We start from the raw sequence: 21,768 nt of genomic DNA, 5'->3' as shown, positions 1-21,768 counted from the left end.
ATTCTGCAAATGAACTGGAACTTAAAAATTCAGAGGGAGAATCTGAAATTCAGTGGTCTCCTAGCCCAGCTTCTGGTAATTACCATTATATTCAGGAAAGAATTCAGAATGTAAAGTTAGGTCAAAGCTATTCTCTGTAACAGTAGCAATGAAATATAATAGAAAGTTGCAAGCATACTACCTTCACATACATGCCGAAGTGTGGAATCCAATATATATTTGCCCTACAGAGACACTGTTCAAATGATGCATTCACCCACTTGTACTCATCACTGCCATGTGGACCTTCGAACCTTCTCCTGGGCTATATACCACTCCTGAAATTGTGCCTTCTCACCTATTTTTATCTCAACCCCCTTACACAACCTATAATCATAGGTTAATGATCCAGTGGATGGATATCCTAAAACCTGTACTTTAACCCTGGATCTGCTGAGGTGCAATAGGTCAGGTAAAATCTAGAAAACTCAAAGGTTAAATTATTATCAGCATGCAAAAAGTTCCAGTCACAATCTCTATTTTTTTGTTGTTGTTTTTGATTTAGACACAGAAGATGAAAATCAAAAGTAGTTTTTGGAAAGGAAAACTTACACATACAAGCACACTATGAAACTAGAAAAAGAAAACCAATTTTCACCCAAACATTGTGCACTAAAGGGAGAAATCTCAAACGACCCAGGAAAAAGATGAAATTCAGTCCAGTAGAGACTGGTTTTCTATTCTGCAGTAAGTTAGCAAGGCATTCATGTGACTTACACTCCACAGTGTTGGAGATGGCAAGAGCTAAAAGATTTTAATTAATGAATTTATATGAATTTGGATATTTTATTGAATACTTCAAAAACAAAACAATTAGATACTAAATTAAAATTTAACATTGTAATATGATTATACAATATATTTAGAAAGTATCAGGATGCTTAACCAGAAAACTGTGTTTGTCCCAACAGTTACGTGTATATTCAAATGTAATTTGGATAAAAAATTAGCATCAGAAGGGTCTATTTTTGGAACATCGTGAAAAAATAAACTAAGAAATATAGTGTTCTAGAAATTCCAGGTGAAGATTTAGCTTTCCTATTTGTGCTGAAACTTATTTTACTTTAGTACTGGACAAATTAAAAAAGAAACAAACAAAAAATCACTTTGGATTAACTTTAGAGAAATTTGACTCCAATTTGTGTAAGAAGTCCTCTGCTTCATTGTATTTCTCTACTCTCATTCAGAATTACACCAATTACAAAATTCTGTTAGATGTAGTGAAATTAAATTCAATCGTATTTATTTTTTAGCTATCTAAAGATACATGTTATTTATCTCAATTGCTTGTAAATGACTACACTGATTTCAAGAAGCAAACTTCAGCATCTCCTCGTTTAAGAGAAAAAGCTGAGAATCTTAGACCACATGGATGCTGTTTATCCAACTAACTACAAATATTTATTAAAAACCTATTGTTTGCCAAATAATGTAAGAGCTCTTAACAAATGAAAATTAAAAGGACACTCCACCAACAAACTGTTCAAAGGAGTGGAAATATAAACACACGAAATTGTCATTATAATGTACTAAAATTCATAACACCAGAAAATTATGGGAGAAATTATATTGCTTGGTTGGGAGGTGTTTTTCAACAGGAATGCAACTAGTATTTTGGGTGGAATGATTTCCCTGTACTCTTTAGACACTGTTCCTTAAACACTGTAAAATCTAGGCTTCCAGTAGAACTCTGCAATCATTATGACATACATGGTAATAACTCATAAAGCCCCCATTCATGTTTCCAAGCACCTCCCAGTAACAATGGGGAGAACCACTGTTACTAGGTATGTCTATGGATGCGTCAAAGCTATCAATATCAATTCTATGAAAGGCAAGAACCTAGGAACCCATTTAGGTTTATCCAGATTGTCATGTGTTCATGTAAGGCTATACTGCTCATGAACAGCTTACTTAAAAGGCAAATTACATGTTAAGATACCTGTAATTCACTGTGAAACATTTCAGCAGAGGCAGCATGGTATAATATATAGTAATGTTAATGATTTGCACTTAAATCCTAGGTGCAGTCATTTGAATTAATCAAGAATTCACACAACAAATATTTTTAGGTATCCTTCTTATCAGAAAGTCAGTTATCTTTAGTTCCTATCAACACAAGAGGCTTTGCTGAATTACTGGAAGCCTAAACAAATGGATGGTCAGTCATGGAACTAATGGTGGTCAACACAGTGGACAGGCTGAAATATTTTAGAGACCCTTCCCATCCTTGCAAAATAGGAATGATTTCTATGGCAAACTGCTAATCAAGTCATGGCTCGTGCAGACACTGGAGAACTTTGAAAAGGGCAAGATTCCGCTATTTTACTATAAGTTCCCAACTATGCTGTAATGAAAGCTGCCTCAAAGCAAATTCTGTCACACATACCAACATTTATTAAACAATCACTCCTCAGCAAGGAGACACAAACAGTTTATATTCTGCCAGCTATATTACTTTTCAGTCTCTTTTTTTTTTATGTTCTCTGATCAACTCTTTTCATGAAAGATTCTCTAGAGTCAGATCAGACAGTATTCCAGAGGAGGAACTCCATTACATTGCATGGCAAGCATCAGGGAGCCAGAAATTCTTCTAAACAGATAGAGGCACAGGCACACACAGGACTCAAGCTTCGGGTACCAGATGTTTCAGGACGCTTACCACCTGGTCCTACGGGGCGGGGGAGTATCCGACGCACATATCTTGAATATCACTAATTATTCCAAGATGCTGTGTTAACAGTTCCACACTCAACATGAGCAGTAATAGGCTACTAAACTTGGACACGACTGAGCGACTGAACGACAACAAATTTGCAACAATGACAATTTCTAGGATTTTATTTTATTTTAAAAGTCAAAAAATGTTGATATAGATAACAGAGGCTCTGGAAATTCCCTTATAAAAAAATAGTAGCTGATCACTCATGGAATATGGCTCAGGAAAACTGTATCTAGAGATGAAATGGAGACTAAATTTTATAAATATGTATATACACACATGTATATGAATATTATACTTGTATATGTTGAATTATGTTAAAATAAATTATTGAGAACATAGAAACACTTTAGAGTTAATCCCTAATATTCCTGTATCCAGTCATACAGGTGAGCAATTTAGTTGTCTAATGCAAAATAAAAGAATGCTGATTTTAGACTATATTTATCTATGTCTTCAGTGAAACTTTCTTATACATTTGAATCAAACATCTTAAAAAACATAAAACTGAAAATTCACCAAAGTTGCTAAATAGCTTGAATGACTTTTTTGAGTATGCTACCTAATAAATAAATGTGCAGTAGAATGTGGCCTTGGTCTTAATAACATGGAAGTAAGACTGTAGAGAAATAGCCTGCACTTATCTATCTTTAACTAGAAACTAAAAGAACTCTAGATATGCAAAACAAATTCCTTTAATATTAGCTTTCCTATTTTGTTGGTGTAGACTTCCTCAGATTTCCATATCAAAAAAAAAATTTTTTTTCCCATGTTCTTGGGCTCTACCTCCCTACTCCTTCTCCTAATCCTATAAACAAAACTGAATCTTACTACTGACAAAATACTCTCTAAATCCTGTCCCTATTAAATAATTTGTATTATTCATTTTACCTCCTAACTTTGAAAGAGAATTTTCTATCAATTGATCTGTATTTTTGCCTTCTCACAGTCCTTCCTAGGTGTCTTAAACAAACAATTCTACTGAAATTTCTCCCCAGGTTATCCTAGTTATTAGCTTTGATGACCTCCTCTGTGTCTTTATCTAAAAATTTCTCCTCAACTTCCACACTGTTTACCACTGTAGTCTTGCAATGTTTGTCTTTTTCCCAGTCTTAAACCTTATATAATCTTGCTAACCTCTTCTACAATTCAGGCTAGTGCTTTTCAGTTTATTTTTTAACTTTGGAATGTAAGAACCCAAAACTTATCCTGCCTATTTATTTATTTATGTATTTTTATTGTGGTAACATTGGTTTACAACATCATGTAAGTTTCCTGTGTATAACGTTACATTTCTACTTCTATATACATAATAGCATACTTAACACCAAAAATTTAATTTCCATTTCTCACGTGTTTTTCAATTTTATTTCCCAATTGCTCTTCCATTTCCACCCCTGAAATCTTAGTATCCCCAAGTCTTTTAATCTTATAATAATTTTCTGTATTTTATCTTATCTTACCAACAACAAATCGGGCTTTCCTGATAGCTCAATTGGTAAAGAATCCACATGCAATTCAGGAAACCTGAGTTCGATCCCCAGGTTGGGAAGATCCCCTGGAGAAGGGAAAGTCTACCCACTCCAGTGTTCTGGCCTGGAGAATTCCATGGACTGTATAGTCCATGGGGTCACGAGGAGTTGGAATGATTGAAGGACTTTCATTTCACTTCACTTCACCAACACATCAGCAAAAATGGTTTTAACTCTCAACACCATGAAAGCTTTTACATTATCTCCTACTTCTTTATTTCCAGACTGGCCACCTCCATTGCCAAGCCTTTAAAACTTAAAACAAACACACACACACACAACCACCAGAGTATATGATTTCTTACCTATGTCTGTTTTAAATGTCCAGCCTGCCCAGCAGTTTCCAGGAGTCCCCTGTAGTCTACAGGGGATAAGAAACATCTCTGTAAATATAATACCTTGGGTAACTATGTCTAGAATTCTATGATTGGACGTGATAACTGAATAAAACATTTGAGAATTGAGGCAAGGTTGCTAATGAAGATGCATTTTTAGTAGTAACTGATATCTCTTAAATGCCTCCTGAGGTGGATATGTCCTGCTAACTACAAAATTCATTCTATTAAGTAGGCAGTAAAAGGTAAGGTAGTATCAGAAGGAGCCTTCCCTTTTCACTCCATCCCAAGGCAACACTCAAGGTCTTCTCTAATTAAAAGATGAAAAAAAAATGTATTTAAAGGACATATGCCTGAAAGGCTACCAAATTAGAATTTTCAGTGTTTTCAGATCTTGCTCTGCTCTTTCTTCTGCCACAAACCTCCTCCCCTTTAATTTTCTTTGTCAGAGAATGTCATTACCACTCATCACATCCACCAATATAGAAAACTGCTTTGCCTTCTGCTCTCGTTTTCATCATTCCAGATATAATTGTTCACCAATTTTGTTAACTTTACTTTTTAAAAAATTCTAATTCCTCTGCATTTTAAGGGGTAATTTCTTAATGTAGATACTCATTACTGTAATAAGTTTGAATAATAATCATCACAATGAATAAGAGGGTATAATTCATTGCTCCTCCTTTATATACCATCCCCTGACCATGGAGACTTGTCATATTTTCAGAAATATTATCTTATTTAAAAAGTATGTGGAATACCTCCAGTTAAAATGTGCCAATAGTTAAAAAGTTATTTAACAAATTAAGTTCAAATTTCTTGTTTGTTCTCTGTAGCTCCTAACTCTTTGTGTGCAAATCTCACTCTGATGTCATGTCTCAGCTTAAGTACTTCCTCCAAACTGACATTTTCCCCCATATTAGGAAACAATCTCTCCCTCTTCTTAATGCCTTAGAATTTATTTTTATTTTTCTCATCATGCTTTTCACTTTCAATCTTATGCTATAACTGTTTATGTGCACATCCTATGTACAATATGCAAGTCAAATACGTAAGTCAAAATGGTGAGCGTCTTCAATTTTCTTTGTTGTTCAGCCTCTCAGTCGTATCCGACTCTTTGCCACCCTATGGACTGCAGCATGCTAGGCTCCCCTCTCCTTCTCCATCTCCCAGAATTTGCTAAAATTCATGTCTATTGAGTCAGTGATGCTAATTGTCTTAATGTACTAATAATCTGATGAATTAATAAATCAATGTTTAATTCTATATTTGGAACATACATATATAGGCTTAGAATTATTACAGTGAGAGCAGATTGGTATTGCTCGGAGATACAGAGCAGGTGCATAAGTAGAAAACTGTAGACAGAGACCAGTCGGGAGGCTACTAAAATACTCCTGGCAAAAGGTCATGAACAAATACATGAAAAAGTATGACTCTTATCTCTTTGTATTTTACTATCCAGCTGCTTAAAGAGAAATATCCTTATCATAAATTGCCTCATAAATTTAAAGAACTGAAATCATTAAGCGTGGAAAGTTGACTCTAGTAAATTACACAGGTCCTGGCTGTCATTCTAAGATGGGAAGTTCTGAGGAAATGCCATATTTTCTGAAGTTATATATCTTAGTAACTAAATGAGGACTGCAGTGGGAAATCATCACTCTGTCTCAAACTCTGTAACTCTGTATAGCCTGGCTCATCTTTTTTTTTTTTTTTCGCATTTCACAGTAAGTAAAAAAACTGAAAGACTGGGTTGATGACTGTTATATCACAACCATTAAGAGGAAATAAGGCAAACTGTCCATCAAAGGAGTGACAACAACAAAAAAGAAATTATCGAGTTTCAAAACGTCCAAAACTGATAGCCTTAGTAGCACAGTCATTTTCCAGTGGTCTCCCCTTCAAATTTCATGTTCTAATAAGTAAAAAGGCCAAGCAGATGGCCACTGGTCTGGAAAAAAAAATCACCCTGGAAGTTTCATAAGTGTGATGTTTCTGAGTTGTATATATTATCTACCCACATTTTTCATACGGATAGTGTAAGATCAAGCCACTCAAGATGGCTGTTCTCTTGCTCTCTATACACCCCAGTGCCTCATCTATATCCTACTCACCTAACTAATCTTTTACATACTTGCTCCAGACCCCAACTAATGACCGGTCTAACTTCAGCCACTGTGATAGATTGTGTCCCCCTTCTGGTTTCCCAAGAAAATGATGAGCTAACCTGACATCGATTCACATATAATTGTTTACCTTCCCTGCTCCCTGCCCCTGAGCGAAGGCTGCCCCCATGCCCTGCCCGCCTTCTGCAGCACACAGTGGAGGATTGCTCCAAGACCTTGCTTTAGACATGCAGGCTTCCTCAGCCGTTAAACCACTGATGGCTCTGCTGTTGACCCCTAGCCCTCTTCTTGGGCTTGTGGGCCACCTGCATGGTGCAGCCCAGCTGATAGGATATGCATTAAATATTTCTGCTATAATACTGAAGGCAGCTGGCTCTATTGAACTAGATACAGCATACTCAAAATGTTACACAAGAGCATAGAAGCAAATAAAAGCTGCATGAGTATTCAAATAAAACAGTAAACTAGAATTGTAAATTTGCATGGAAATGCTTCCTTCCATGGGCTTCCCAGGTGACTCTGTGGGTAAAGAATTTGTCTACAACGCAGGAGATACGAGAGATGCAGTTTTGGTCCCTGGGTCAGGAAGATCCCCCTGTCGGAGGGCATGGCAACCCACTCTAGTGTTTGTGCCTGGAGAAATACATGGACAGAGGAGCCAGGAGGGCTACAGTCCATAGGGTCAGAAAGAGTCAGACATGACTGAACCACATAAACACACTTCCTACCATGTATAATATATCACTGATCCAGAGCCAAATTTAAAATTCAAGTATCAAAAAAAAAAAAATTCAAGTATCCATTTTTTAAATTACACTGCATTATAGAGTAGCTAACACTAAGAGATATATCAGTTACCTATGCCCACTCTGTATTTCTACTGTTTCACTGGAATCAGGGAAAGAGCAGAACTATAACCAGAATAGAGTGATATCTCTCTAATTCCTTCTACAAAAACAAAAACAAAAACAAAACAAAACTCTTATCTTCTGGTTTCAAAGACAGTGCCAGGCTTCCACTAAATGCTAAAACAGTGCTATATCATTATCATATATCTCATTTAAAGATCTTTCTTTTCCATCATCTTAATGTTTATGGTGGTTTCAACCACCATCTCCCAAGAGATAATCTACCATTTGAACCATTCCCCCCACTTTTCCTATTAAAATATAGCTGCAAATGTTTTGCTTTCTTACCTATAGGAGAAATCTCTTGAACAGACGAGAAGCTTAATAAAGTCCTCTCAAAGGCATCAGGTTTCAATCCCTGCTGCTGCTGCTAAGTCGCTTCAGTCGTGTCAGACTCTGTGCAACCCCATAGGCTCCTCCGTCCCTGGGATTCTCCAGGCAAGAACACTGGAGTGGGTTGCCATTTCCTTCTCCAATGCATGAAAGTGAAAAGTGAAAGGGAAGTCGCTCAATCATGTCCGACTCCTAGCGACCCCATGGACTGCAGCCTACCAGGCTCCTCCATCCACGGAATTTGCCAGGCAAGAGTACTGGAGTGGGTTGCCATTGTCTTCAAGCCCCGGGATCTGTAAATATTATTTTAAAGAAAAATGTCATTGCAGATATGATTCAATTAAAACTCTGGATATAGGAAGTTATCCTAGTTTACCTGAGTGGGCCTTAAAGACCATAGCAAGTATCCTTATAAGAGAGAAACAGACGGAGGTTCAACACTATGTACAAATGAAGGCAGAGGTCCATGCAGTCAAAGCCATGGTCTTTCCAGTGTCATGTATGGATGTGAGAGTTGGACTGTGAAGAAAGCTGAGCACCGAAGAATTGATGCTTTTGAACTGTGGTGTTGGAGAAGACTCTTGAGAGTCCCTTGGACTGCAAGGAGATCCAACCAGTCCATCCTAAAGAAATCAGTCCTGAATATTCTTTGGAAGAACTGATGCTGAAGCTGAAACTTCAATACTTTGGACACCTGATGGGAAGAACCGACTCATTGGAAAAGACCCTGATGCTGGGAAAGATTGAAGGCAGGAAGAGAAGGGGACAATAGAGGATGAGATGGTTGGATGGTATGACAGACTGAATTTGAGCAATTTGTACATGAATTTGAGCGATTCTGGGAGTTAGGGATGGACAGGGAAGCCTGGCATGTGGTAGTCCATGATGTCTCAAAGAGTCAGACACGACTGAGCAACCAAACTGAACTGAACAAATGAAGGCAAAATTTAAAGTGACTCAGTTCAGAGAAAGGAACAGCAGTAGTAACCAAAGCTGCAAGAGGCAAGGAATGGAATCTGTTAGAGAGCCTCAAATGGATGCAACCCTTTCTACATCTTAATTTTAAACCTCTGAACTCCAGATATGGAAAATAATAAATTCTTTCTGTTATACACCACCAGGTTGGGATAATTTGTTACAACAGCCCCAGGAAATGAATATAATAATTTAATTAATAAATCCCAGCTAACTGGGTCAGGATATCTTGCCCCTGAAAGAAATGTATCAAAATGATGTACTCCTAGAGAAAAATCTCTAACTTAATGGATTATATTTCATATTGTTGGGAGTTTAGCTGTGTTACTCACAAGTGTAAGAGAGTTTCTGAGTTGGAAGACAGTGTGAAGTCAGTAGGTATCACCTAAACCTCTTCATACAATCAAGTTTGGAAATAGTCAATCTTATAATAGTATCTTAAAGTATCTTTAACTCTTCAAACAGTTTATCTTTTTTCCCCTGTTATTTTTTTCTTTCAAACTCAAAATAGCGAAAGCACTAAGTTAATAGCCAACTATTGGAGTAAAGATCCTGAAGAGTTTAAGGCACAAGATCACTCCAGCAGCATTTGAACATTACACACCAGCTAAATCCTACCAGATATTAACTCAGAATACAGGCTGCGTTCTCCAATTAGAAGAGTGATCTATCTTGCAGAATGAAATCTAGTGAATCAGAACTACCTGGATATCATAAGAGCCAAGGTTCACTTTAAACAATTAGATCTAAGGAAGATAAAATGAGAAGACAGAAAACATACTTTGAGAGTATTTTTTTACAGAAAGCATAATTTTTGAAGGCGTAAGATACTTTCTGTGTGTATATTTTGTAAATAAGAGAGAAACCTTTGTTAACTCTTCTTTCTTTCCCTTCTATTCATTCTTCTAACTCCTATGCCTTGAATACGTAGCCTTTTATTCATAATTTTGTGGACCTGTATACTCTCTGAGCAACTTTATTTTTTCCCCTCTTCATTTTCATGAAGATAATAGACCAGAGAGGCAGCAGTCATTTTATGTGTGCTATTACCAGATTAATAATTTAGTAAGAAGAAAATTAGAAACGTTATGTCATAATTTTGGTTGCTATTTTATTAACACTTTTTGGAGTATAGTGTTTACTCAGAAAGGAGGACTGAAATAAGAATATAGCCCATTTATGACCACAAAGAATCTGTGTAGCTACCATCTAAGTCAATGGGAATCTGGGGTTATTATACAAGTTATATCATGACTTTCCTGTGCATGTATTTTGAAATACTGCTTGAGATTTTGCTGGTTGTATGTATACCTTGATAACTTGGGATGGAATTGGTGGGTCATAGAGTACACATATCAATTTTAATAGATAATAACAAATGACTATGCCAATGTGTTTTAAAATTTATACTCCCACACTGTCTTATTTTTTTTTTTTATTTTACCTATAATGACAAGCACTATTTGCTTATAATGTGCATTTTCATCTGATGGAAAAGTTAAGAAATTTATCATACATTTAATAGCCATTTGGGTATCTTCTTTTATGATGTCACTGTTCAAAATGCAAGGCAGTAACTCTCTCAGGTTGCCTACATTTTCCTATTAAAGGAATTGTTTGTATATTCTTTGTATAAAATCTCTTGGTGGCATGTATTGAAAATAATCAATCGTTGGTTAGCTATTCCCTTTTACTACTGTCTTTAGATAAACATAATTCTTATATTCAATGTGGCATAATATTAAGCTTTTCCTTTATACTTAGTATTTCTGTGTCACACTTAAGAAAACATTGCTTACCTAAAAATCATGAAGATACTCATATTATTTTCTAGAAACATTCTTACCTTCTACACTACTCTTTGCTTGGTTTTCGTTTTTATATGATGTAGACAACGCACTGTAACTGCATTCTGCGTGGCGATTGTCTGGGGAATGGCATAAGGAAGGCACTGTTTCTTTGTCTTAGTTGCCATTCAGTTCAGTTTGGTTCAGTCGCTCAGTCCTGTCTGACTCTTTTGACCCCATGGACCGCACATGCCAAGACTTCAGACTATGCTACAAAGTTACAATAATCAAAAGAATATGGTACTGGCACAAAAAATACAAATATAGATCAATGGAACAGGGCAGAAAGTCCAGTAATAAATCCACCTATTGTCAATTCATCTACAACAAGGGAAACAAGATTATACAATAGAGAAAAGACAGGCTTTTCAATAAATAAACTGGGAACCCTGGAGAGCTGCATTTAAAAAAAAAATGAAATTAGGACACTCTCTAACACCATACACAAAAGTAAACTCAAAATGCATTAAAAACCTAAAAGTAAGGCTAGAAACTATAAAACACTTAGCAGAAAAGATAGGTAGAACACTCTAACATAAATCCCAGCAGTATCTTTTTGGATCCAACTTCTAGAGTAACAGAAATAAAAACAAAAATAAAGAAATGGGACCTATTTAAACTCAAAAGCTTTTTCATAGCACAGGAATCCACAAACAAAATGAAAAGACAACACACAGATTGGGAGAAAATATTTGCAAACAATGAAACCAACAAGGCATTAATCACCCAAATTTACAAACAGCTCATGTGGCTCAAATTTAAAAAAAAATAATAATAAACACCCCAATCAACAAATGGGCAAAATATCTAAATAGACATTTCTCCAAAGATGACATACAGATGGCCAAGGAGCACATGAAAGGATGTTTAACATTGCTAACTACCAGAGAAGTGCAAATCAAAAGTGCAGTGAGCTATCCCTTCACACAGTCAAAATGGTCATCAAAAAGTCTACAGACAGTAAATGTTGGAGAGGGCGTGGAGAAAACGGAACCCTCCTAGACCTGGTGGGAATGGAAATTGGTACAGCCACTATGGAGAACAGCATAAAGATTTTTAAGAAACTAAAACTGGAGCTACCATATGATCCAGCAGCACCACTTCTGGGCATGTATCCAGAGAAAAACAGTTAGAAAGGACACGTGTGCCTCAGTGTCTTTGAAGCACTATTTACAGTAGCCAGGACACGGAAGCCACCTAAATATCCATCGGCAGAGAAATGGGTAAAGTAGATGCAATGTGTATGTACAATGGAATATCACTCAAGTCATTAAAAAGAATGAAATAATGCCATTTGCTGCAACCCGGATGGACCTGTAGATTATCACACTAAGTGAAGCAAGTCAGACAAATATATGATATCACTTATATGAGGGATCGAAAAAAAAAATGATACAAATGAACTTATTTACAAAACAGACACAGACCACACACTTTGAAAACTAATTCATGGTTACCAGGGAAGAAGGGTGGGGGAGACAGATTGAGTCTGGGATTGACACATACACACTGCTAGGTGCAGCAGTAAAGAGTCCGCCTGCCAACGCAGGGGATGCAGGAGATGCAGGTTGGATCTCAGGGTTGGGAACATCCCCTTGAGGAGGAAATGGCAACCCCCTCCAGTATTCTTGCCTTGGAAATTCCATGAACAGAGGAGCCTGGTGAGCTACAGTCCATGGGGGTCACAAAACTTTGGACACAGCTGAGCGACTGAGCATGCATATTGAAAATAGATTACCAACAGGGATCTACTTCAAAGGACAGGGAACTCTGCTCACTGCTCTGTAATAACCTAAATGGGAAAAGAATCTGAGAAGGAGTAGATATATACATTACTGCTACTGCTAAGTCGCTTCAGTCGTGTCCGACTCTGTGCAACCCCATAGACAGAAGCCCACCAGGCTCCCCCATCCCTGGGATTCTCCAGGCAAGAACACTGGAGTGGGTTGTCATTTCCTTCTCCAATGCACGAAAGTGAAAAGTGAAAGGGAAGTCGCTCAGTGGTGTCCAACTCTTAGCGACCCCATGGACTACAGCCTACCAGGCTCCTTCATCCATGGGATTTTCCAGGCAAGAGTACTGGAGTGGGGTGCCGTTGCCTTCTCCGAGATATATACATATGTATAACTAAATCACTTTGCTATGCGCCTGAAACTAACACAACATTGTTAATCAACTATATCTCAATGTAAAATAAAACTTTAAAAAAGGCATTTCCCATTAAAGTCTATGATAATGAAAGCCCTCTATTGAGTTGGCTCCAATTGTTTTTTTTTTTTTTTTTTCCCTACTTCAGTTTCACTGAGGGCTTCCCTTTGGCTGAGCAGATGGTAAAGAGTCTGCCTGCAATGCTGGAGCCCCAGGTTCGATCCCTGGGTAGGGAAGATCCCCTGGAGAAGGGAATGGCAACCCGCTCCAGTATTCTTGCCTGGAGAATCCCATGGACAGAGGAGCCTGGTGGGCTACAGTCCATGGGGTCGCAAAGAGTCGGACACGACTGAGCAACTTCACTTTCACTTTTCACTTTCACGAATTGGAGAAGGAAATGGCAACCCACTCCAGTGTTCTTGCCTGGAGAATCCCAGGGACCAGGGGAGCCTGGTGGGCTGCCGTCTATGGGGTCACACAGAGTCGGACACGACTGAAGCGACTTAGCGGCAGCAGCAGCAGTAGACTTTATTTGGTAAGTGGTCTTTAAAAAAGATTTTTTAAGACTTTCCTGGTGATGCAGGGGACATGGGTTTGACCCCTGGTCCGGGAAGATCTCACATGTCGTAGAGCAACTAAACCCGTGCACCTCAACCAACGAGCCAGCTCACAGCAGGTGTAGCTCTGAAGCCTACGCACCGAGCCTGTGCTCCACAGTGAGAGAAGCCACCGCACTGGGAAGCCCACACACCGCCACCGAGAGGAGCTTCCGCTCACCTGCTCGCCACGACCGGAAAGCTGTGCAAAGCACGGATGAAAATAAATAAATGCATAAATTTTAAAATAAATAAAGAAGATTTTCAAAACTTCATTACTTCAGATCTTTTATCAAGTTGTAATGTATGCTAATCCACGAGCATGCTTTCTGATTTCATCCTCCAGTATTATCATTATGTAATTTTGTTTTCATTGTCCCTCTTCATGATGCCTAACTTTTAATACTTCCCATAAGGGGCATTTTAGATACTGCTTCTTCCTTGAAAAATTGACAGTTTTTTCCTTCTACAAAGTAATGAGCAATTAGTACTTTTTTATTGTTCCTTAGTTTATTACTTTATAGTAACATACTACATTTATTTATATACATTTTTTTCCTCTAAAACAACTTACACATTCCTCTAGAGAGATAATTTAATTGTATGTGTATCTAACTTTGATAAATTGTATGATATATACAGAACTGATATTCAATAGGTTACATTTACTTGAAGGATTCAAAGTAAGTTATCACACTAGTGTTCCCTGGGACTTCAATTCAGAACTTCCCATGCCAGAGTCCCTTCCTTTATATGTGACCTGTTTTGAAAAGTTATTACAAAATTTTTAAGTTCAATGTGGGTAACTTTAAGGACAATTAGTAAAATTGACGAAAGTTACAAAATAAATACATCATAAAATGTACTTTCTGGCTTCATTATTTAACACAAATATTATTTTTCCTTTTATCTATTTTCAGAGGAGACAGTGAATGCTTGATTATTCAAGAACTGATTATACAGTTTGCAAATTATCCAGGCCATTGACTTCTCCTCCCTTCTGCTGAGTGACTTTTGTCCATTTTCCCTTCATTAGCATTGGGAAATTCAGAGGAACTAAAAAATGTGCAATTCAAGCCATTCAATTTTGCTTCTTGCAGGGGAATAAATAATGAAGGACAAATTTCAATTATTTGTCAAAATAATGCTGGGAATTTTTAATGTTCTATGCCTGCCATTAATACAGTTAATTGACAACTGGCTCTGTATTTGGTATTTGAAAATAAATTAGCATTCTTTATTGCCCCTTCAGCAAAATATTGTTCATTATGATGAGTGGCCTGATGGCTCAGACAGTAAAGTGTCTACCTGCAATGCAGGAGACCCGGGTTTTATCTCTGGGTCTGGAAGATTCCTGGAGAAGGAAATGTCAACCCACTCCAGTACTCTTGCCTGGAAAATTCCATGGACAGAGGACCCTGGTGGGCTGCAGTTCATGGGATCGCAAAGAGTCGGACACGACTGAGTGACTTCATTTCACTTCATGATGAGTGGCTAGATTTCAAGATTAATCAACATGCATGTGCCACAAGCTCTATAAATTACTCCCTGACATTCTTAACTACACCTCCCTGACATTCCTAACTAAGTAGAAACTCTACAAGTGAAAGTTGTGTCCAACCACAATACTCCTCCCCAGTTACAGGGTTTTACCTTAACAGGTGAAGAGGCTGTCTTCTCAGGCACAACTCCTAGTAACATAAATATCACTGAAGGCAACAACAACTCATGTATATGCAAGTTTCATTAAGTATATGATGTGAGTTACATCTTGAACATCCCAAAGAATATGAAGTGAGCACTGGTAGAGAATGAGAAAGTTAATTAGGGCCGATTCAAAGGGCCCCCTAGGTAAGTATTTTAACGTTCAGCCTTCAATAATATTAATACCTATTGCCAATACCGGAGAAGGCAATGGCACCCCACTTCAGTACTCTTGCCTGGAAAGTCCCATAGATGGAGGAGCCTGGTGGGCTGCAGTCCATGGGGTCGCTAAGAGTCAGGCACGACTGAGCGACTTCACTTTCACTTTTCACTTTCCTGCATTGGAGAAGGAAATGGCAACCCACTCCAGTGTTCTTGCCTGGAGAGTCCTAGGGACGGGGGAGCCTGGTGGGCTGCCGTCTATGGGGTCGCACAGAGTCGGACATGACTGGAGCGACTTAGCAGCAAAACAGCAGCAGCATTGCCAATACACAATTCACTAGATTAAAAAGATGAAAGAAAAGAGAAAAAATGAAGCTAAAGGGTCTGACACCTAGTGTACAGAGAGACAGCTTCAAAGAACTGTTAGTGGCTAAATCAACGGCATAAAAAAAATTTGATTGATAGACATTCTATCCACTATCTCTAGGACCCTTCTGATTTTAATAAAAGTAGTTAACCCACAAAAAGTGGCAATTCTAACCAATGTTAATATCAGACATAGTGATTTTACTGAAATGAAGGTGACTGATCAATATGCAAAGACAGAAGTAAGTATGAAGAAATGAGCATTTTTCCAAAGTGTAAATACAAAAAAAAAAAACAAAAAACTGCAGAAAGGGCCTATCAGCAAATACATTTTAAAATAATTTAAACTATTTAGAAACACTATGGCATAAGTTAGAGGAAAGAGCAAAAATTAATAAATAAAATTTAAAAACCACAAGGATTTTAACCAGAAATAAACCTGGGGTAAAACTTAGAACATTCATACACAGAATACGACTGTGGCATTTTTGCTTGAATGTCTGCTAACAGTGCCATGTTATTATTGGGACCTACACCTGCCTCGGGCAGGAGTGTCTGTCAAGGCTTGTCTTTTTCTGTCAGACAGGTGGCACTTGACTCACTCTGGTGAATCAGGGGACTCCACTTGTGTGACCTAACAGAACCAATCAAAATCCTTTACCTGGAATTGAAAATGCATACATTTTCCCTCTAGGTTTACTGAGAAGTAATTGCCATGAAATACTGCAGAAGTCTACAAAGTACGACATGTTGATTTAATATACATATATCACAAAATAATTACCGCCATAACTTAGGTGACACCTCCCTCATGTCTTATAATTTCCACTTCTTTTTGTGGTGAGAATATTTGAGATCTACTTTCTTAGCATCTTTCCGATATATAATACACTATTATTAAGTATAGTCACCATGCTGCAGTTTTAGATCCCCAAGCTTACTCATTTTATAACTGGAAGTTTGTGTTCGGACCAGCACATCCCCATTTCCACTACGGCCACCGCCACCATTAGCCCTGGTAACTAGCATTCTACTCTCTCACTGTTTAGCTTTTTTAGGTTTCACATGTAAGTGATACCGCACAGTATTGGTCTTTCTCTGTCTGACGTGTTATTTAGCATGATGCCCTCCCGGTCTGTGCATGTTGCCATGGGATTTCCTTCTTTCTCATGGCTGAGTAACACTCCATTGTACCATATCCTTAAGCCTGTTGACAGATGGACACTTAGGTTGTCCCCATAATTCACACCTTGGCTATTGTGAATACCATTTCAATGCACACAGGGGTACAGGTAACTCTTTGAGATCCTGTTTTCAATTCCTGCGGGTATATAGCCAGAAATAGGGCTGCCGGATTATATGGCAATTCTATTTTTAAATTGTTGAGAAGCCTCCATACTGTTTTCCTTATTGGTTGCACCAATTTACATTATGATCAATGAGTAAAAAGCATTCCCTTTTCTCCATATCCTCAGCATTTGTTATCTATTTTTTAGTGTGATAGTCATCCTAACACGTGTGAGATGATATCTCACTGCGACTTTGATTCCTATTTCCCTGATGACTCGTGAAGTTGCACGCCTTTTCATGTAATCTGCAGGTGTTTGAATATCTGCTCTGGATAGATAGTCTATGCAGTACCTCTGCTGAATTTTAATTGAACTGTTTGCTTGTTTTATGTACTGAGTTGCATGAGTTCTGTATATATTTTGTGTATTAACCCCTTTGCAGACATATTAGTATAACTGGCACATATTTCTCCCATTCCTTAGGTTGCCTCTTAATTTTCTTGATTGTTTCTTTTGCTGTGCCATTTTTTAGATTGATGTAGTCCCACTAATTTTTGCTTTTGTTGCTTTTGCTTTTGGTGTCATATGTAAAAAAATCATTGCTAAGAACAACATTAAGGAGCTTTTTCTCTATATTTTCATCCAGGACTCTACAGTTTCAGGTCTTGTGTTTAAGTCTTTAATCCATTTTAAGTTGACTTTTGTGAGGTCCAGATTCATTCTTCTGCTTATAGTTACCTAGCTTTCTCAACGTCATTTACTGAAGAGATTATCCTTTCTCCACTGAGTTTTCTTAGCTCTCTTGTGAAAATATTAGAAGACTGTATATTTGTGAGAATTTATTTCTGGGATCTCTTTTCCATTCTGTTGGTCTACTTGTGTTTTTATGGCAGTATCAGTATATACCTGGTAGTATAGCTTGAAATCAGGAAATGTAAAGTCTCCAGATTTATTCTTTCTCAGTATTGCTTCAGATGTTTGGGGTCTTTTTTGGCTCCATTTAAACCTTAGGATTTCATTTTTTTCTATTTCTGTGAAAAGTGCCATTGGAATTTTGATAGAGATTGCATTGAATGTATAGATGGATTTGGGTAATATGAACATTTCAACAATATTAATTATTGCTCATAATCTTAGAGGAAGATCTTTAAATATTTCACCTTTTGAGTATGATGTTAGTTGTAGGCTTGCTATATTGACCTTTTTTCTGTTGCGATGTCTTACTTTGATACCCAATTTTTTCAGTGTTTTTATCATGAAAAAATGTTATGCTTTACAAATGCTTTTTCTATATCTATTGTGATTATCATATTATAATATTTTATTCTGTTAATATGGTATATCATTTTCATTGACTTGCACATGATGAACCATTTTGCAGCCACTTATGGGACAATTTTTGATTACGATGTAAGCTGTTTGTAGCAAGCTAGTGAATTTGGTTTGTTATACTTTGTTGAGAACTTTTAAACATAATTTCATTAAGAATATTGGTCTGCAGTTTTCTTTTTGTGTAGTGTTCATACCTGGCTTTGGTGCCAGGGTAATGTTTGCCTTGCAAAATTAATTATTTTGCAAGTGTTCCTTCCCTTCAAATTCTTAGGAAGAATGTGAGAAAGACTGGCATTAATTCTTAAAAAAAAAAAAATAAATAAGTTTGGCAGAATTCACCAGTGAAGCCAGGAGGACAAGGGGAGAGGAAAAGGAACAGAACGCTGCTTCAGGAGTAATTCAGTTGGTGTATGTGCGCTCAGTCGCGTCCGGCTCTTTGCTGCCCCATGGACTGTAGCCCTCCAGGCTCCTCTGACCATGGGACTCTCCAGGCAAGAATACTGGAATGGGTTGCAATTTTCTCCTTCAGGGGATCTTCCCAACCCAGGAACTGAACCCGTGTGTCTTGTGTCTCCTGTATTGGCAGAAGGATTCTTTACCACTGTGGCTCCTGGAAGCCCACAGTTCAGTTATATTCTCTTATTTGTTACTGCCTCTCCACATGTAAAAAAGCAGTCATATTTACTTCAAAATAGTCATGAACCCCACCTACTGCTTTATTTTTTTATCTCTCTCTTTCTTCAATTACTTGCCACTGCCTGTGGCAATACCCAATGTCCAAAGCTTACTTGACATTATTTCAGGTCATTTTTCTCTTCCTTTTCTCAAGAATTACAGGATCTTTATTCCTCTATACAAATCCCTTTAGTGGTTCAAATCCATTGTTTCATTTTTATCTTTATAGCCCTGAGTTTTACTCACATACTCTAACAAGTCAAAAATTAAAATTCTTCTTTGTAAAAGCTAATTGTAAATAAAAAAGCAAAGGAAACCTTACTGAAAATATTGCGTCATATATAAATAGATGAAGAGACCCTAATATTTTAAGACATGTGCTGTTCCTTTTCCCTCTCCCCTGGTCCTCCTTCCTTCGTTCCCTTCTCTGCCTCCTCATCCCCCGATTTCTTCCGTCCTCCCCTCCCTCCTCCTGCTCGTCACGTCCACCCCTCCTCCCCCTCCCCGAAAGGGCTCAGCATGGTGTAACATGTATTCCCTTAGTTCTGAGAGTGGACATGTCTGTGCTAAGTGATCAGTCACTCACTCATTCTTTCTTAGGTGCACTTAATTCTTAATTCCTAAATGAGTATTTTTATTCTTCCACAACAGAGATTACTTCCTAGAATATTACATATAAGGAGTACTCTTTTTCTGTTTTTCTAAATATTGGGTTAATAACATTTTTGCCACTACTATCTAACAATTGTTCAGAGTATAATTGATTTTACTGTCCAAACTGTGTCCGATTCTTTGCTATCCTATGGACTGTGTGCCCCCCAGGATCCTGTGTCCATGGGTATTCTCCAGGCAAGAACACTGGAGTGGGTTGTCCTGCCCTCCTCCAGGGGATCTTCTTGACCCAGGGACAGAACCACCTCTCTTACCACTAGCACCATGTGGAAAGCCCAGTTCTGAGAATAGGTACTGTTTATTAAGATTCTATAGATATATTTGCTTTATGGTCCATTATCTATGTATCTTTTATCTGAACTCTTATGAAATTTAAGAAAATAAGAACTGAAAAAAACCCATTTTCTTATGAAGGTAGATCAATACCCTTGGAAAGTTTTCTCTTAATTCATTGCTCCTATTGCACACTTGGCTGCTGATACACAAATATTCTCTTCATTCTATTCCAATACTCATTCTTATTCTCTAATTGTCCCTAATGTAAATTTTGGCACAAGACACCTTACTAGAAACTTTAACAATTTATATATTTATAGAAGTTCATTCTTCTAAAGCCATTTCTATAAAGAAAAACTCATTTAAAGACAAAATAGCTAATTTGATTCTGACATGATTTTAGATGTTGCTCACAGGAGGTGAAAGCTTTGGTATGGTTCCAAAGTAAATGTATTATATTGCTCCCTGAAAATGTACATTTCCTGCTTTTACACATTTCAATTCATGTCATTTAGAATTGCTCTATATATTTCATTAGGGATGTGAATTGACTTCAACATATTATTTACAGAAAACACCTTTAGCCTACAAATTTCCATTGTAATTACTTATTAAGATGTTACTTGCATTGTTAATCTGAGCTGAAACAAATTAAATGAGATACCTAATTTACTTTTCCTTAAATCTTTTCTTAGGTGCACTTAATTCCTAAATGAATATTTTTATTCTTCCACAACAGAGATTACTTCTTAGAATATTATATATACGGAGTTCTCTTTTTCTGTTTTTGTAAATATTGGGTTAATAACATTTCTGTCACTACTATCTAACAATTGTTCAGAGTAAAATTGATTTTACTGTCCAAACTGTGCATTTATACCAACTGACATAAATGACTCAGGGTCAAAAGAATGATATACGCTTTCAAAAATCAGAAGGATTCAGCTCTAATCATAAAGACATTTATATGTAAGTTGTCTGATTCATGATGTGACTAAAGAACTTATTTAGTTCTCAGTTTTCAGGCCAATAAAAATGTGAGAGGTGAAGAATAAGATGATATTCATTAGGAGGAGCAACATTGATAATCCTAAGAACCCATAGACATTGGAATCAAGTTTGCATACAGCTCTGCTACTTAATGGTTGTGTGACTGATAAATTCATTTTGTGATCTAGGCTTAATGTTTTATAAAACAGGAATAGTGCCTTGCATGTCTTAAAGGGATGTGTTGAATGCTAAGTGAATAATATCCATAAAGAACCTAGCACAATGTCTGGCATATTGTAAATTTATAGTAAGTAATAACTATATTATTTTTGTTCTATATCCTTTCACCTATAAAATAAATGTGGAAAAATACAGCTATATATCACTGACTACTTGTGTCTATAGCCCTTTAAAAATCCATTTATTAATGGATAATTGTTATATAATCCAAATTGTGAATACATCTTTAAGAGCTGTTTAACATAAATTCTAAGTTGGCAAAACTAGATTATATTCTAGTATCCTGCTTTTCAAGTTCCATGTCACCAAACTAGTAAACAATTGCTTCAGCTGATTATTTGAAATGTTCTTCTTTATACTGATGTGATTTTATTATCCTGACTTAGGGATAGAGTTAAGCAGCTGATAAAACTTGTTGAGTATAAGAACAGTTTAGAGATGCCCTCCAACATTTAAAACAAAACAAATAAACAAAAAAATCTAGCTATATCCTACAGG

General features: G+C 37.1%; 1 long non-coding RNA gene across 5 annotated transcripts in view; it reads right to left on the bottom strand.

Annotated features, from left to right (window-relative positions):
- Positions 1–21,768, bottom strand: part of LOC147370068 (uncharacterized) — a 175,475-nt gene that overhangs the window by 39,310 nt on the left and 114,397 nt on the right. For 3 of the 5 annotated variants that reach the window (XR_015168382.1, XR_015168381.1, XR_015168384.1), the window contains one exon: positions 4,599–4,654. The exons of the other annotated variants lie outside the window; for them this stretch is intronic. This is a non-coding gene — a long non-coding RNA (uncharacterized LOC147370068). The remainder of the gene's footprint in view (positions 1–4,598; positions 4,655–21,768) is intronic. 5 annotated transcript variants of the gene reach the window in all.

This window comes from Bos grunniens, chromosome 7, assembly GCF_055505025.1.
Source record: "Bos grunniens cultivar Pamir isolate PY7600 chromosome 7, Bosgru_T2T1.0, whole genome shotgun sequence".
Lineage (NCBI taxonomy): Eukaryota > Metazoa > Chordata > Mammalia > Artiodactyla > Bovidae > Bos > Bos grunniens.
This window is presented reverse-complemented; position numbering and strand designations above follow the sequence as displayed.